At 39.4% G+C, this 18,769-nt stretch overlaps 1 pseudogene; it reads left to right on the plus strand.

Annotated features, from left to right (window-relative positions):
- Window positions 1-3,858: 3,858 nt before the first annotated feature.
- Window positions 3,859-18,769, plus strand: part of LOC132140589 (NACHT, LRR and PYD domains-containing protein 3-like) — a 59,735-nt pseudogene continuing 44,824 nt past the window's right edge.

Genomic DNA, 18,769 nt, shown 5'->3' on the forward strand with positions numbered 1-18,769 from the left:
ACATGCAAAATAATTTAAATTTCTCTTCTGAACTGCACCTTCACTTCTATTTTTCTCTTCAGTCTCTTTATTTTGCCCTGTTATCCATCTCTCTCATGACTTTAATTCTCAAGATTGAACAAAACTATACTTTACAATACAATACTCTACAATACTACATTATCTTTATAGAAAAACCCTAATACTGTACACGAGTCATGTTTTTCCCTTACAAAAATTAAGTTTTTTTGCAAATGGATTTGTATTTATTTTTAAATAAATACATTTGTAAAATAATTTTAAATTTTTGGTTACCACAGTTAAACAATAGTAACCATTTTCTCTGGATTTATAGTTAAATATTAAAATGTTAATTTTCGTAAGGGTTGTGTTGTTGTCTGTCGAGGCTCCCCCTAAACCTATAAAAAAAAATCGGAATTTTTTTCAGCTAAATTACTACTGTACAACAGATAATAATTATGTCCTTTATATAGTATTTTGAGTGATGACTGATGAGCAACGTGCTGCTGCTTGATTAATTAAATAAAAAAACAAAGACAAAAAAGCATCTTTACAGATGAAACTGACCTGAAACCCTGAACAGTAGTTCTGCTTCTCTGCTCCAGCTGTGCGCTTCCACAGTCCTCTCTCTCTCTCTCTCTCTCTCTCTCCCTCTCTCTCTCTCTCTCTCTCTCTCTCGCATTGATTACTCGGAGTCTGATCCAAACCGTTTGGCGGAGGCGCGGAGAGCGCGCGAGTCATGACTAACACTTCATGACTTAGAGATTTAATTATCAAATGGCGGATTCGCAAATGATCGCTTTAGTATACAACAATGATATTAAATAGTGGGGCAAAATCAGCTGTCAGGCCACCGGGAATTGTCCCGGTTCTCCCGGTGTCCAGTCCGCGCCTGATTTCCACAGACACGCAGAATGTGCAAGTCATATATAGCATTTTTGGGGCTTAATATTCACAGACACTAGTCCATGTCATGTTTTGATTCAAGTGTACTGACCTACTTTTGATTTAGTCATCCAAAATGTGGCATATTCCGTCCGCGTTAGGCATTCCGTTTTTATGACTGGATTCTACAAACTAGACTTGTGTTTCCGCATCCCGGAAATTATTAGGGCGGTATGTCTCAGAATAGTCAGTGCAATATGGGAAAGAAATCAGTTAAATCTGTATGTGGATGTGTGTAAATATTCAAATGTAATCCCCTTTGTAATCGTTAAAAATTTCATAAGTAACTGTAATTTAATTACTCATTTTTTCGTAGTAACTGTAACTAATTACAGTTACAATAATTTTGTAATTAAATTACGTAACGCCGTTACATGTAACTAGTTACTCCCCAACACTGCATATAAGTACCATGTTGACAATATGACATGGCCATGACGTGGTTTAATGTACCTAAACAATGATTACCAAATTTCTCTTTCATGTTGCTTTGTTATAACCACTGAAAACGGGGAAAAAATCTAACCCAAAATCGGGCCTCGCTCTACAATATCCCGCTTATTACATGGCTACCCACCAAATAAATCAATAATTCGACACAAAATATTGATTTAAAAAAGAGTTTATTGATTTAAACACGATTGTATTGCGTCCGCTAAAGAAAATAGTTCCGTCTCTACGATTAGAATCCTGCCGCGTCCATAGTAACGCTCTGTTTTTCATGGCAACGGTGTTATTATCAAGAAATAACAGACTTCATTCTACAGTGGAATTCAACCAAGCCATGTAATAATTTGATTTAATTCCCAGTACAATTTACCATATCTACACACAACACAACTTAAGCACTACAAATTTTATCAAGATTGAAAAAGCAAAAATACGTGTAGCACAGATGAACACTATTTATTGACTATCACACCATGATCTGACTGCTCTCAATTCACAACAACATGCATCCATCCAATCTACATCAGGCATTTTGACTAAAACTTGATCCATTCCTCATCATCATCATCACAACTATTCCAGAATTCAGCAATAGATTCAAGCAATAATTAAACAAGATACTGACTACTCAACAATCATCTCCCCCAATACTTGCTGTATGAACGCAAACCGTAACTAGCTAATTAAGTTGGTGGCTAAGGAAGTCTAACGTAACATTAATTGCAAGAGAAGAATTAAAACAGCCGATCCCTTGTGTGCAAATGCACAAGACCTAGCCATAATACCAGCAAATCTTAATAAACATAAGTTATCGCATCTTACCTTTGTGTCAATGGTCTGCAGACCCATGCTGTGTGTACAACAACATCCATTTGTTCTACAGGTTATCACTTTGATATGTTATAGTCCATGGCACTTGGATGCAACCTTGTGATATTGTATGAAGGCTAAATGACTTGCTCGTCTATGATACATTCGCCAGAAATTCTGGCCAATCCCAGCAAAGACTAGGTAGCCTCGTTCCCGCTCGTTCACTGTCCATTCCAAACTGTCAACTCATTTGAAAAACATTCTTTAAAAAAAAGAAGCGCGATAGTCATATAGAGAAAATAATGTTACAGTTGTTGCAGTTTTAATGAACAGAAAAGCATGTAGCCAGCGCAGCAGCAGAACGGCTAAATTGAACTCGAGGTTTTCAAGAAAAAAAAAAAAGTGGTGGGTACAAAATGACTCATGACGAAATCCCCCCGTCCCCCCCGAAATCGATGCCTATGTGGAATACATTTAAAGCATGGAATACTATTTTCTCTTGCATCTATGGTCATAAACGAATTACTCCCATCCTAATGTTATGTTATTTTAAGACATATAACACAGGCATGAACATATAAATCCTCACTAGGATGCATTTGAGAAGCACCCGGCGACTGCAAAAACATTTCAAGCGTTGGTAAAACCACGCCACAACGCAAATGTTCAATAACACGTCCAACGTCATCACGTGCGGTTTTGGGCGTAACTGTTTAATGATGAAGTGAAACTGAAAGCGGCTGTGTCAAACGCCATCTTCAGAAAACTCAAAATCGGAAAACGGTAAGTTCATTAAAACTTTGGTTTAAGAGCTGCAGTATTTTACTAAGGAGCGTTTGTGACGGAACAGACTTGAAGTCGAACTCAAGTCACGTCAAAGTTAATTAAAGATCATTATCTATCTCTTAGGCCTATACGGAAACTGTAACACATAAATGGATGGAAATGGTCCAGCCACCTTCTAAATGTATATATATATTTAGAAAATATGTGGCAAACGTCGTTTCAGATTGACTTAAACCATTTAATATTTTGTGTCATATCCAGTGAATGGCTAATTATGCAGTTTGACTTGGAAAATACAGTAGACTACGTCACAGGATAATCACATAAACACGTAAAATATCCACAGTATACGAGCCAGAAGTTTTGGGCGACATTTATACTATATCCCCATTATCTAGAAAGGAGGGTGGATGTGTGGCCAAAGCCCGCATTTCCGACTTAGTCGTTCGAGCTCACGGACTGCTAATGGTCACCCCGCGAACGGGTCTCCCCCGGAGGGGCGGTTGTCTTTTGACTCCCCCCGGCCACGGCGAGGATGTGTGGGCCAGGCAGCGGATCTACAACCCTGCTTCTGGAGAGCTAACTTCCTGCTTCAACACACCTTCAAATAACTTAAGACCTTGATTATTTGGTTCAGGTGTGTTTGATTAGGGTTGAAGCTGACCTTTGCAGGACAGTAGCTTTCCAGGAGCAGGACTGGAGACGCCTGATTTAGAGCAACAGATTGAGAACCATTCAGGTTAAGTTAAAGAGGAATAAATACAAATTATAAAATAGAAAGTAAAACCCAATAATTGATTTTTAAATGATCAAATTCAAATGTTGTTCTGTACTATGTATTATATCTTCTGCAACTTACAGGCTTGAAATCAAGTTTCTCATCAAGTGGGAAGAGGAGGAGAAACCTGCCTATGAAATGAGTGTGTGTGAGGAGAGAGAGGAGGAGACTACTGTTGACGCTCAGAGAGCATCATCTCCAGGATTCAGCTGCGTGTCTATGAAGAGTAACAACTCCATGAATCAGCCCCCTCTTGTCAGTGATGTTGACGCTCAGAGAGTAGGGTCTTCAGGATTCAGCTGTGTGTCTATGAAGAGTAACAACTCCATGAATCAGCCCCCTCTTCTCAGTGATGTTGACGCTCAGAGAGTAGGGTCTTCAGGATTCAGCTGCGTGTCTATGAAGAGTAACAACTCCATGAATCAGCCCCCTCTTCTCAGTGATGTTGATGCTCAGAGATTAGGGTCTTCAGGATTCAGCTGTGTGTCTATGAAGAGTAACAACTCCATGAATCAGCCCCCTCTTCTCAGTGATGTTGACGCTCAGAGAGTAGGGTCTTCAGGATTCAGCTGTGTGTCAATGAAGAGTAACAACTCCATGATTCAGCCCCCTCTTCTCAGTGATGTTGACGCTCAGAGAGTAGGGTCTTCAGGATTCAGCTGCGTGTCTATGAAGAGTAACAACTCCATGAATCAGCCCCCTCTTCTCAGTGATGTTGACGCTCAGAGAGTAGGGTCTTCAGGATTCAGCTGTGTGTCAATGAAGAGTAACAACTCCATGATTCAGCCCCCTCTTCTCAGTGATGTTGACACTCAGAGAGCATCATCTCCAGGATTCAGCTGTGTGTCTATGAAGACTAACAACTCCATTAATCAGCCCCCTCTTCTCAGTGATGTTGACGCTCAGAGAGTAGGGTCTTCAGGATTCAGCTGTGTGTCTATGAAGACTAACAACTCCATGATTCAGCCTCCTCTTCTCAGTGATGGAGCTGCTGTGACCTCTGACTCTCTGTAAGTATCATGTAGTTCTGGGCACAGACTCTGTTGGTGCCCTAGATTAAATATTGTATTGGTGTACTGCCCCTACAATCTGAAAAACTGACAGGGAGTGTGTTTGTGTGTGTGTGTGTGTGTGTTTTACTATTGAATTTATACCAGAAACACACAATGCTTTTTAATCAATCAATATGACAATCAATCATACAGCAATAATCAATAATTCAATAGTATTATATAGCACACACTATATTAAGTAATTGATCCAAGATAATAAATTCTAAATAATACATTTGCCCAACAACAAACAATCTGCTCCAAAATGGACACAAATTGGGATGTCGAAACACACACACACACACACAGACAGACACATGTTGGCACTTCTGCCTAACCCTCATAGAAAGCGTTTTTATCTGTGTTTACATTTCTACAAAACATTGATTTAGATTTATTTATTTAGAGCTGCAGCATATTACTGGAACAGAACAATTCATTCACATGGAGCAAAGCATACATGGTTCGATGTCAGAGTTCGAGCATATAGCAATAAATGGTGCTGTTAACATAAAAAAGAATAATAAACATTAAGCATATGTAAGAGTTAGTGAATACAGGGATTGTCTCCATGTCTCATACAGCTATCACGAGAACCACATAAAAAATAAGAACAAAGTTCAAACTGATAATCTATAAAAGGCAGTATTTTATTTTATAATGATTCAGATGAGTTATTACAAAACAAATACATATTTATTCTCTGGAAGCCAGGCTAAATGAGTAAACAATGTTCCTGCATTCCGGTCAGACTCTCAGTCACCTCAAAGACACCAAATACAGACATTGCTTATAAAACAAATACAAGAATAGACACACTAGTTTTAAGAAAACTATGATTACATATAATAGAAGAGCAGGGGATTGGAAATCAGCCCCTTCACGTCAAAACAGGCAAGTCTTTTTAACTCAGCAGTGAGTCAGGTTTTGTCAGTATCTTTGAGTTTAGGAATTTGTGGTGCATGAGCTCGTAGACTAATTATGGATGTCCCGATCAGGTCTTTGGAGACCCCGACACGATCCAAGCTATTGAATATCTGCTGATACAGAGTCCCAATCCGATACTTCCATAAGATACTATACTTGTATATTATACTTGTATGATACTTGATATATATATATATATATATATATATATATATATATATATATATATATATATATATATATATATATATATACACATATATATATATATACACATATATATATATATATATATATGTTATACTGTCCGCTAGAGGACACAACGTCTCTTGGTTACATGGGTAACCCGAGAGGTTCTTATACATTCAGTCAGTTCAGTCTGATCTGTCTTTTTCTTTTATCTTATCAGCAGGAAGAGAAAGAGAGCAGCATCTCCAATATTCAACGGTGTGTCCATAAAGAGCAACCGATCCCCAATTGATCCACCCATGTTCGGGACTGAAGCAGTGCGTTTTGACCCTGTGTGAGTATATGATCTTGATGTACCAGACATTTAACACAGGAACACAGAATGTACACAGATATTACAAGACAGTAGATGTACTTTAGACAGAAAATATCATCCAATGAAATCATGTTCTCCTTTTTAATAAGACAGAAATTAATATTATGATTTACAGCAAGAAAACCTTACAGGAAAAGGCCTTTGTTAAAAAAAATTGAATGATACATAAATTATAATTAATTCTCAAAATAGAAATGTGAAAAGTCTGGTTTGGAATAAAATTTTTTTTTAGTGGTTCACAACCTGGTTGCCACGATGACTGGATGGGATGCTGTGGATAATCAAAATGTCTAATTCTAGCACTGTAATTATTTATACTGTAATATTTTATCATTTTGATCAGCGATCCTATAAATTACTTAAGACGGCATCACAGTTGTCAACTTTTTAGTCAAAAACTTCATTAACATAATCACTCTCTCAACAAACGGAGAGAGAGTTTGTGGCTTTTGCTATGTCTCTTGTGATGCTTTGAATTCAATCATTGAAATGATGAATTGGAAAATTCTGGTTTAAAATAAACTTGATCCTAAATCAGCAGCTCCCAAAGTTTTTTGCAGTGATGTCTGGCTATGGATAGTGCAGAATTTCTAATAGTGACCAATATGCTCAATGTCCATTTTTCACAGTCCATTTTTCTTCACGTTTTTTGTGATTCAAGTTTAATTCAATTCAAGTTTATTTGTATAGCGCTTTTTACAATACAAATCGTTACAAAGCAATGGTATGTTTTACTATGTAGCCTCTGCATAAGCAATAGTAATAAATAAAAACCTTTATTAGTGCTCTAAAAACCAAGACCACAATCATCTCTCTTCTGGTGATGGGGGTTTTAATGTTCAACAAAAGAATGCAAAAACTTATTGAATCTGTGATTGCTGGTCTGTCACTGTTTAAATTAAAAATAATTTCACATGAACACAGCTTTTTGACCATGTCACTGTTTCTGTTATTGGATACTAAAATATATATATTTTTTTAAATCTTTTTTTTATATAATGCATTTTCAGTGGTAACTCAACGACTGGCACATTCCCTTACTGTCAGAGCCACACCAATCATCATGATACAGAAACAGACCTGCAGCTAAATTCAGGCCCAACAGTGCATGCTGATCTACTGAAGCACAAGCACAAAACTAGAATGAGGAACAAGTATGAGAGCTTATTTGAGGGAGTCAAACTACAAGAGAATCAAACCCTCCTGAACAGGATTTACACACAGCTGTACATCATAGAGGGAGAGAGTGAAGGAGTGAATGAAGAACATGAAGTGCTACAGATGGAGAAAAGTTACAGGACACTCCAAGACACTCCAATCAACTGCAATGACATCTTTAATCCTTTACCTGAACCAGGATATGAGGAGAAGAGAAGAGAAGAGAGAAGAAAGACACAATAAAGACTGTTCTTACTAAAGGCATCGCTGGAATTGGAAAAACCGTCTCTGTGCAGAAGTTCATTCTGGACTGGGCCGAGGGAAAAGACAATCAGGATGTAGATTTCATGTTTGTGCTTACATTTAGAGAGCTGAACTTGATTAAAGATCATCAGTACAGTCTTCAAAGACTTCTGCTTGACTTTCATCCTGAACTTCAAGATCTGGACTCAAAGATTTATGATGAATGTAAAGTTGTGTTCATCTTTGATGGTCTGGATGAAAGCAGAATTTCACTGATGTTTTCAGACAGTGAGAAAGTTTCTGATGTGACTGAGATTTAATCAGTGGGTCTGTTGATGTCAAACCTCCTGAGAGGAGATCTGCTTCCCTCTGCTCTCATCTGGATCACCACCAGACCAGCAGCAGCCAATCAGATCCCCTCCAACTACATCAAACGTGTGACAGAGATTCAGGGATTCAATGACCCTCAGAAGGAGGAATATTTCAGAAAGAGAATCAGTGACGAGCATCAAGCCAGCAGAATCATCTCACACATCAGAAGAGCAAGAAGCCTCCACATCATGTGTCACATACCCGTCTTCTGCTGGATCTCAGCCACTGTGCTTCAAAACATCCTGAAACAAGATCTCAGTGCAGAAATCCCTCAAACTCTGACTGAAATGTACATCTACTTCCTGCTCATTCAAACAAAGATGAGGAACCAGAAGTATGAAGAGAGAGATCCAGAGAAACTCCTGCAGTCCAACAGAGAAGTGATTGTGAAACTTGCTGAACTGGCTTTCAATCAGCTGATGAAGGGCAATGTGATGTTTTATGAGGAGGACCTGAGAGAGAGCGGTATAGACGTCACTGACGCCTCAGTGTATTCTGGGATCTGCACTGAGATCTTTAGAGAGGAATCTGTGATTTATCAGAGGAAGGTTTACAGCTTTGTACATCTGAGCTTTCAGGAGTTTTTTGCAGCACTGTATGTGTTTTACTGCTATTTACACAAAAACAGTGAGGTTCTGCAAATGTTCCTGACAGGAAAGTCCAGAACTCAGTGTGAGAAAGTTTCTCTTGATGTGTTTCTGAAGGAAGCAGTGAATCAAGAACATAATCCAAAACCTCAAACGAGGTCAAAAAAGCAATGTCAGTCCTGAAAGATGGATGAATCTGTCACACTGCTTGATTGAGATGAAGGATAACTCTGTAGTTGAAGAAGTACAGTTGCTTTTAAAATCTAAAGCAAAAAGTAAAAGTCTTTCTCTTGCCCAATGCTCAACATTGGCAAACATGATTCTGATGTCAGAGGAGGTTCTGGATGAGCTATACCTTAAAAAGTACATCAAATCAAAAGAGGGTAGATGGAGACTGTTACCTGCTTTGAAAAACTGCCGAAAAGCTCTGTGAGTATGCAAAAATTAACATATTTACATTTGACTGTGATTTTTTTTTTCAGTCCAGTTTCTTATTATCTAAAAAATATCCAAAATAGAGTTTAACACCAAAGACTCAGAGTAAACGCAAACAATATATATGCATTAACATAGTTATGCATAGTTATACATAGGGCTGCAACTAACGATTATTTTGATAATCGATTAATCTGTCGATTATTTTTACGATTAATCGATTAATCGGTTTATGTACTTATATTTTAGTTTTTTCCATTTTTTCCCCAAGTAAATTATTAATAAATGGTCTTTATCATTCAGCATAGATTTAAGAGATTTTAAATATTTTGCACTGTCATATCCTCATCAAAAATATACCTGGAGTTGTTTTATTGTGTTAGTAATCCTTTGTCGAACTCTTCTGCAATCAGAACACTGACCCATACTCTAGCAAACTTCACAAGGAGATTTCAAATAATGTTTTCACCATGGCAGTCCTTAGAGCTCCTAAAGTAGTTTAACATCCCGAACAAAGCTTAAGGAATCTTTCAGAACATATTTTCACGAAGAATAAGAATAAAACAGAATAAAATTGCAGTGCTTTGTATTTTATTATTTACTGGGAAAAAGCTTTATAGCTTTTGCTGTGAAATTGTAAACAATCCTTCAAAAAAAGTGCCAATGGTATGAAACCTGAATGGAACTCACAATTTAAAGTAAAATCCATCAGAAGGTTGTCCAGAAAAAAAATAGGACATACACAAAAAACCTGCTGTGTGAAAAAGAGCAGTGAATAATACTTAGAAAAAAAAGTGCATTTCAAATATCTACATTTACCTCTCTCATTCAGTCATAATTAGGCTGCACGACTGAATTTTGAACTGGTAAACGACAAACTGATCACAGAACATGTTTGTAAAGCTTTAAATATTAACTGTTAAAAAGCAATGTTATCAGCTTTTACGACTAAACATTTGCAAACAACATTGTACTGGAGAATGTGCACAAATGAAAGTCTTAGGGGCCGTTCACAAATCGCGCCTAAAAACGCGTGGAAAACGCTAGGCGCGCCGCTTTCTCCTCCTTTCCAAAGCGCTCGCGCAGAAGCGCCCCTGAGGCGTCTGCCTTTGCTAAGCAACCATGACGTGCTCTCTCCTTGAAGACGCGGAAATTTCAGCAAAGGATAAATGGATTTGCAGCTCAAAAAATCGCTTGCAGTAGCTCTGCTACTAAATTTATTTCAAAATGGAAATCCATATACAACTATGATCAGCTGTTCCTTTCATCTTGACTGAGCTTTTAACGTTGTTACGGGAAAGGATGAAGCTGATTGGTTAGTTCTAGTTCTAATTCACATGACCCGCGGTGCGGTTGCTGCATTCTGAAAAGTTGAAATGTTTTTAACTCGATGCGGTGCGGTGTTGGAAATAACGAACTTGAGAGCGCAAAAGACGCGATATGTGAACGTCCCCTTAAACAGTGCAGTAGTGCAGAGTTTACAGGTTACTCTTCTTTTTTAAAGGCTCAATGTAAAGTACTCCCACATCACGCTGAATGCTGCAGACATAGACATCATATGATGTCTATGGCTGCAGAGACGCTGTTCGGGAAGCACGTGACATAAAACAAGGCCAGCTATTGGCTATTCGCTACTTCTCCTGTTGTACTGGCTGAGTAAAACCTCCGGTGGCTCATTACTGCCACACTTTGGTCACCGCAGATTTGAAATATGCACGAAATGAGCCGCTTACTGCAAATAAAAGTTATTTAGCAACGAATCGATGACTAAATTAGTTGACAACTATTTTAATAATCGATTTTAATCGATTAAATCGATTCATTGTTTCAGCTCTAGTTATACAGTTCAACATATATAACACCATTGCTATTTTTCATAACCTTAACTTTACAACTTTATACCTTATACACCCTTAAAGGACGCATCGTTATCATACTTACAGAAGGCAGAGAGGGTATGGTACAAAGTTGTACTTTTGAAAATAACTGTCGAACGACATATGGGGTCTCACTTGGGAGGCCAATCATCTCTGAATTTAAGAGAAAACGCCAATGAAAATTGGCTAGTGGATTAACACACCTGATCCACTCCCCGTGCCACGGGTATAAATAGGGCGACAGGTGCATCCACTCATTAGGTTTTACACTGAGGAGCCGAGAACGTGTCCCAGCAACAGCGAACGGTTCAAGGTTGTGGCATGGGGACATAACGTCTCCGTTCCCTCCATCAGGGAACGAGGGTTAAGTACGTAACCGAGACGTTCCCTATCTGTCGGTCACTATGAGTTATGTCGAACGACATATGGGGTCCTATGGAAAACGCCACAACCTGAACATCGTCACAACCCTGTGGCGCAGCAATAGTCGACAAGCCCTGGCATGCCACAAAGCTACGCTTAAGGTCGTAACCTTCCCAAAGCCCCAGCGCAAATTCACTGAACTTGGTACCGAAGTGGCTAAAGGGTGAGTACATCGCTGCTGGAGAAGGCCACGCTGCTGTTCCACCCACATAAAGTTAATGGAAGGGATTTCAACCTTCAGAGAAAGATTGCTTCAAATCTTCCCTATTTGTTCTTTCAGCTGGCAAGACAATGGGGAAGCGAGCCCAGAAAAAGGTCGCTACGGAGACCACATCCTACCCGTAGGGAGGTGACATGTAGATATACCGATATGGACTGACCCAGGGGGCAGTACTACATATGGAAGGGGTCTCTGAGGCAGGTCCTACCTTGGAGTAGGGATGGAACGGCTGCCAGAAGAGACTGACAGAACGGGTCTGCCAAGGGAAGACACGGGTTTGCCAAGAGGGAAACCCTACCGTGGAAGAATACACATATGGGATTACCCGTAGGGAACCAACCCATATGAACACCTAGCCCAGTACCGGGGCTGACCGGAACTCCGGGCATGCTAATGCCAGTACTGGGCCTGGCGACAGACTGCTCCGCCAAGTCTGACTGCCGAAGGTGGTGGAGGATGCTCGACCAGGGTACGCCAACCGGGGAACTCTACTGGGAGAAGAAAGGTGCTCACATCCCCGTGTTAGGGGGAATGGCACAGCAAGCGTGACACCCAGCCAGCCCTTCCCGCCAATTACCTGTTACCCAACACACGGGAAGAAACTGGCTCCACACAGAGGTTGTAAAACCTCGCAAAGGTGTTAGGTGTCGCCCAGCCCGCAGCTCGACAGATGTCTGCCAGAGAGGCGCCATGCGCCAGTGCATAGGAAGAGGCCACACTCCGTGTGGGGTGGGCCCTCACCCCCAGGGGGCACGGCTCGCCTTGGGAATGGTAAGCCAAGGCGATGGCATCCACTATCCAGTGGGCCAACCTCTGCTTAGAGACAGCCTTCCCCTTCTGCGGACCTCCAAAGCAGACCAGGAGCTGCTCAGAGCTTCTAAAGCTCTGGGTGCGGTCCACGTATATGCCAAGCGCTCTTACGGGACACAGCGACGCCAAGGCTGGATCTGCCTCCTCCAGGGGCAGCGCTTGCAGGTTCACCACCTGGTCTCGGAAGTTAGTGGTGGGAACCTTAGGCACGTATCCAGGCCGGGGTCTCAGGACAACGTGAGAGTAGGCCAGCCCGAACATAAGGCACTCTTCACTTACCGAAAATGCTTGGAGGTCCCCGACCCTCTTGATGGAAGTGAGTGCGATCAGGAGTGCTGTCTTGAGAGACAGGAACTTAAGCTCGACTGAATCCAGCGGCTCAAAGGGACCCCTCTGAAGTCCCGCCAGGACAATAGAGAGGTCCCAGGAGGGAATCAGGGGTGTCCTAGGAGGATGTAACCTTCTGGCACCCCTCAGGAACCTAATGATCAGGTCATGCCTCCCCAGGGACCGGCCGTCCACTGCATCGTGATGGGCTGCAATGGCAGCCACACACACTTTCAGGGTGGAGGGTGACAGCCCACGCTCCAACCTTTCTTGCAGGAAAGAAAGCACGACTCTGACTGGGCATCTCCGGGGGTCTTCTCGGTGAGAAGAACACCAATTCGTGAACAGACTCCACTTCAGAGCATAGGCCTGCCTCGTAGAAGGGGCTCTAGCCTGAATGATAGTGTCTACCACCGCTGGGGGCAGATCACTTAGGTCTGCCGCGTCCCATCCAGAAGCCACACGTGGAGGCTCCAGAGATCTGGACGTGGGTGTCAAATGGTGCCAAGCCCCTGAGAGAGAAGGTCTCTCCTCAGGGGGATGCGCCAGGGAGGGGCTGTCATTAATTAGGAGTTGTTAACAATGCAGGAACTGAATCTATCCAGTTGCAGTCAAGTTCAAGATCATTTGCGATTTATAGATTTCACATCTGAAAGAGAAGCATATGTGCGTTTTCTGTGCGTACGTTCATTCTACAAATCACACATACGTATATTTGAGAAATAATCGTAAGATTAAATTTAGGATGGTTTCTGCACATTAATTTATAAATAAGGCTGCCAGCCTTGAGATGAGGAATCAAGATGTCATTTGGAAGCTGTTTGAGTGGTGCTACCAATGAAGTCCAGCCGAGACGAGTGGGAACAGTTCTTGCTGGATCTATGTATTCCACCAGATGAGGATCCCATTCAGTGGTGAAACGAAAACACGAAGCGCTTCACAAAACTTAGTCTCTTAGCACACCGTTATTCGTGTGTCCCGGCAATGTCTGTGCCATCAGAGCGTGTTTTCTTTGCAGCCGGCGCTATGCTGTGGCAGGGGCTCGGATAAATGCTCTTCCCAAATCCTTAATATTGTTACGTTACCGTTAAACCCCTAGACCTATAAGACGTAACATTGTTAACAGACTAAGGAGCCACTTTCCCCCGATCATGCTGACATCCTTGTGTTCCTTAACAAGAACATGTAAAACAATTGGAAAAAAAAGCAAAAAAGATTTGCAGACAGTTTAATAGTTTCCAGGTTAAAAAATGTAGGCTACGTTCTGTACAATAGCCTAATTGCTGTAGGCTGCTTTATTTACGTTTGTTGTTTATTTACGTTCTTTTTTTCACTTTTTTCACTTTTTTTTTTGCTTTTAATCTTTAATCTTTTTTAATATTTAAAGATTAGACTTTACCAGAAAACATATATGAAAGGCTCCCATGTTCTGTAATAAGATTCTTTGGACTGATGAAACCAAACTGATTGGTACCAAACTGATGGTAAGGGAAAAGTATGGTGAAAGAAAGAAACATCTCACGATCCAAAGCACACCACATCAAGTGTCAAACATGGTAGTGGTAGTGTTATGGCATGAGCATGTATGGTTGCCAATGGAACGGGCTCACTGGTGTTTATTGATAATGTAACCCCTGAAAGAATTACATTTTCTTCAATATTCTTCAATGGCTAAGTTAGTCACCTGATCTCAATCCAACAGAGCAGGCTTTTCAGTTATTGAAGACAAGACTGAAGGCAGAAAAACCCACAAACAAGCAGTAACTAGAGGTGGCTGCAGTGAAGACCTGGCAAAGCATCTCCAGAGAAGAAACTCAGAATTTGGTGATGTCCACGGGGTCCAGACTACAGGCAGTCATTAACTGAAAAGGATTTTCATCCAAGTATTACAATTGTGCTTATATTTACAATCATGTCACCTTGTCCAAATACTATTGGGCTCCTGAAATTGTAGGCACTTTGCTTAAAATGGTTGTAACTCCTAAATGGTAAAGGTTTTCTTGGAACCTCTTAAAATAAATCTAAAAGTCTGTACTTCAATCACATCTTGATTTTTTTTTTCAAACTATATTTCAAATCCATTGTAGTGGTGTATTAGGGCAATAGCACAAAAACTCAGTCCGTGTCCACATACGTCCAGACAAGACTGTATATCTTCCATTTGTATATTGTGAAATGAATCCAGATAAGCATCAGACTAAGTTGACTGCATACATGGCAGTAGTTTAAAGTAGAAGTAATAGTGCTTTTGGAAAATGTAACTGTTTTTAGGGCTTTGAGTGAAGTGTCAGGAGGGAACACTCTCTGCGACCGATTCTGTTTATTTATTTATTTTTGTATGAGCATAATTTAGCTGAACTTTTTTTATATCTCAAGTGACTTACAATTGAGGGCTTACAATTATTTACTAATATAGTTTATTTTTCTACTTTACAACTTATTTTAACATTCAATTTCATGCTAGAAAATAATTGGTAAAGATAATGCCTACATGCCTACAGATTTGATTATTTTATGTGAGGGCCAATTCCTTTGAATGCACCAGCAATATCAAAACTATCAATACTTCAGGATCGACCCACCTGTCTCTTAAAATATAAGTTTAATTTAAAATGTAAAGGTTTATTATGAGTATTCCACAGATAAGTTTTAGCTGTCCACAGCATTTATTTCCTTCAAATTAACAATTATACACTTGGGAATGTGAATTTTGTAAAGTCAGTTTTCATATACTTAATTTTTAAAACATTTGACTTAGGAAAGATATTTTTCATGCCAAGACACAAAATAATCTAGTATAAGCACTATAGCTGTTCTTCATTAATGACACAATTGTGAGCAGTAGTCCAGTAAGTAATATCTAAACCAGGGATATGCAATTCTGTTCCTGGATTACAAGTGTACAGCTGAGATTAGCTCCAATCTGTCACAACAGAATTGCCTGGATGTTTTTAGTTATTAGTTATTAGTTAAGAACTATAGCAATAATAATGATAATAACCACAATATTTATATAACAAGAAATGAACATACAACAAGAAATAAATTTGCTGAAGCATAATACAATTTTCATGAAATATGAAGTCATGGCTTTATTTTAAATGATCAATCAGAATGATCTTTTTTGGTGAAGGAAGTTAGGGAAAACAGCACACCAGCATATCTAAAGCCCTCTCTTTTTTCAGATTGGGAAGCTGTAATCTCACTGATCAGCACTGTGAAATTATGGCTTCAATCCTACAATCTACAAACTCCCCCCTGAGAGAGCTGGACCTGAGTAACAATAGCCCGCTGGTTTCAGGAGTAAAGCTGATCTGTGCTGGACTGCAAAGTCCTAACTGTCAACTCAACATACTGAGGTTGGACTTTCACATTGATTCAATATGTTAATAATAACCATATGAAGCTGGGGTTTTGCTAACAAAGATACAAAATAAAACAAAGCTAGAAATTAAACAATGTTTAGGCTTTTTCAAATTTGAAGGTGTTCAGATACAGAAACCGTATTGTAATTTAATGTAATGTAAAATTGCATTACATAGACTTTACTGTATCAATTATATATATACACTCACCTAAAGGATTATTAGGAACACCTGTTCTATTTCTCATTAATGCAATTATATAATGAACCAATCACATGGCAGTATCTTCAATGCATTTAGGGGTGTGGTCCTGGTGAAGACAATCTCCTGAACTCCAAACTGAATGTCAGAATGGGAAAGAAAGGTGATTTCAGTGGCGTGGTTGTTTGTGCCAGACAGGCCGGTCTGAGTATTCACATTCTGCTCAGTTACTGGGATTTTCATGCACAACCATTTCTAGGGTTTATAAAGAATGGTGTGAAAAGGGAAAAAAACATCCAGTATACGACAGTCCTGTGGGCGAAAATGCCTTGTTGATGCTAGAGGTCAGAGGGGAATGGGCCGACTGATTCAAGCTGATAGAAGAGCAACTTTGCTGAAATAACCACTCATTACAACCAAGGTATGCAGCAAAGCATTTGTGAAGCCACAACACGCACAACCTTGAGGCGGATGGGCTACAACAGCAGAAGACCCAACCGGGTGCCACTCATCTCCACTACAAATAGGGAAAAAGAGGATACAATTTGCACAAGCTCACCAAAATTGGACAGTTGAAGACTGGAAAAATGTTGCCTGGTCTGATGAGTCTCGATTTCTGTTGAGACATTCAGTAGAGTCAGAATTTGCATATGACATACATTTTCCGAAAAATTAAAACAAGACTGTGTCATAGAGACGATGAACACTATTAACAGCAATTATTATATGATGTAATCAAACTTGTAGCAATATTTGGTAGTTCTGTACGTTGTTTCAGGGTTAGCATCATCTGAGGTCCTCTGAGGGGTTGGCATCACCTCTTCTTAGGTGTTCTGGATCCAGACTGGAGCTTGTGTATATCCTAGTTACTGTGTCAAAACAGAGAAACAAATAGAGACATAATTAGCGTAGCTGCTGTTCTAACCAAGTAAAATTAATAAGTTTAACCCAAGCTACAGAATAATAATGGGCATTTGATCAGATACAACTGCAGTCACAAATTATGAGATGCATTTTTTGAATGTTTGGCCAAAGATTTTTGTTACTGGGGAAACCTCTATTTCTCACCCTTTATGCATCTCCTGCTCGGAAATAATTAATTTGCATTTTCATTAAGTCCACCTGATTTACAGAGCAAACATATTTTGTTTGTTATCAAAAAAAAATCTACTCTAGAGGGACTTGGCTGTTGTTATTGATTATATTTGGAAGTCTACTGGAAGTTAAGTTAGGGCCACAAAAACGCGCGTGCGCAGTAACGTTTGTTTATGTTGTTACCATTGAAACCATATAAATATATATATATATATATATATATATATAAATATATATATATATATAGTGTAGATATATTTTAAACAGAGTGTGTGTCTGAACCCTGAACATTATCAGGAAGGCTACTCCAGAGTTTGGGAGCCAAATGCAAAAAACCTCTACCTCCTTTAGTGGACTTTGCTATAATAGGAACTACAAAAGTCCAGTGTTTTGTGACCTTAGGGAGCATGATGGATTGTAGTGTGGTATAAAGCTAGTTATGTACCCAGGAGCTAAACCATTTAGGGTCTTATAGGTAAGTAATAATAATTTGAAACGGATACAGAACTTAATAGGTAGCCAGTGCAGAGACTGTAAAATTGGGATAATATGATTATATTTTCTTGACCTGGACAGGGACAACCACCTAAAAGTGTATTACAATAGTCCAGTCTATAGGTCATGAATGCATAAACTAGCTTTTCTGCGTCAGAAAGAGGTAACATGTTTCGTAGCTTGGCAATGTTTCAAAGAATACTGTTTTTTTTGTAACATGGGAAATATGGTTTTCAAAAGTCAAGTTGCTGTGAAGTCAAGTAAAGTCAAGTTACCTTTATGTATGTGATTAGCCAGCAGCCCCCATTATGGGACTCAAATGGGACAGCTGAAAGTGCCCTACCTAACTTAACATTTTAACATTTCCTTACTTCAATGTGTTACACACATAATTTTGGTGTCTTTGAAAAGAAGACCCTTTGGGCTGTACTTTTATAATGTTTATAATGCTCAAAAATATTAAAAGTTATAGACACTGAAGTGCCTTGAATTTTTTTTATATGTATATAAAAATATATGAAATCAGTCCTGGAGCAATCTAGAAAAGTAATGGGTTGAAAGTCAAAGGTCTCATGAGTTTCTATTTCAAATCTGAAGGAGATATTATGAAAAATGAGATTCCTGCAACCATTTTTCTGAGACTATGTCTAGTCCCCCCACCCCTCCCCCCAAACAAATTAAAATATTTACCAACTTTATTGAAGGGTTCTACAAACTATTTCATTCATTAAACATAACACTGCATTTTTTTTCAATTATAAAACAATAGACAGACACTTAGACATACAGTAATATAAGTAATTTATTTGAGCACTAGAAAGATACAATAAGAATAATTTGAGTAAGAA

This window comes from Carassius carassius, chromosome 1 (genome assembly GCF_963082965.1).
Source record: "Carassius carassius chromosome 1, fCarCar2.1, whole genome shotgun sequence".
NCBI lineage: Eukaryota > Metazoa > Chordata > Actinopteri > Cypriniformes > Cyprinidae > Carassius > Carassius carassius.